Source organism: Poecilia latipinna, unplaced genomic scaffold, assembly GCF_001443285.1.
Source record: "Poecilia latipinna isolate Pla-1442-1.1 unplaced genomic scaffold, P_latipinna-1.0 Scaffold10530, whole genome shotgun sequence".
In the NCBI taxonomy this organism is placed as follows: Eukaryota; Metazoa; Chordata; class Actinopteri; order Cyprinodontiformes; family Poeciliidae; genus Poecilia; species Poecilia latipinna.
The window spans coordinates 1-565 of NW_015123146.1; the positions used below are offsets into that span (position 1 = coordinate 1).

A 565-nucleotide genomic window follows, 5' to 3' on the forward strand; every position below is an offset into this window, starting at 1 on the left:
CCTACACCTCCCACTCCAACTCAAGAGTCAACAACCAAAACGACTACACCTACACCTCCGACAACTACAAAGCCTCCTACAACAACAACTACACCTCCCACTCCAACTCAAGAGCCAACTACAACAACTACAACTACACCTCCCACTACAACTCCACTGTCAACTACAACAAAAACAACTACACCTACCCCTCCGACAACTACAAAGCCACCTACAACCACAACTACACCTACACCTACCACTCCAACTCCAGAGCCAACTACAACAACTACAACTACACCTCCCACTACAACTCCAGAGACAACTACAACCATAACAACTACACCTACCTCTCACACTCCATCAACTACAAAGTCTCCTACAACCACAACTACACCTACACCTCCCACTACAACAACTCCACAGTCAACTACAACCAAAACAACTACACCTACACCTCCGACAACTACAAAGCCTCCTACAACCACAACTACACCTCCCACTCCAACTCAAGAGCCAACTACAACCACAACAACTACACCTACAGCTCCCACTCCAACTCAAGAGCCAACTACAACCACAACAA

General features: G+C 46.9%; 1 long non-coding RNA gene across 11 annotated transcripts in view; it reads right to left on the reverse strand.

Annotated features, from left to right (window-relative positions):
• Nucleotides 1–6: 6 nt before the first annotated feature.
• The window catches only part of LOC106944456 (uncharacterized), an 8,040-nt gene continuing 7,481 nt past the window's right edge, over nt 7–565 (reverse strand). The window contains exons 4-6 of one of the 11 annotated variants that reach the window (XR_001424307.1): nt 383–520; nt 185–325; nt 56–94 (exon numbers count right to left, since the gene is read on the reverse strand). This is a non-coding gene — a long non-coding RNA (uncharacterized LOC106944456). Of the gene's footprint in view, nt 521–565 lie in introns of all 11 variants that reach the window. The other 10 variants (XR_001424310.1, XR_001424314.1, XR_001424315.1 and 7 more) reach the window with 10 other exon arrangements.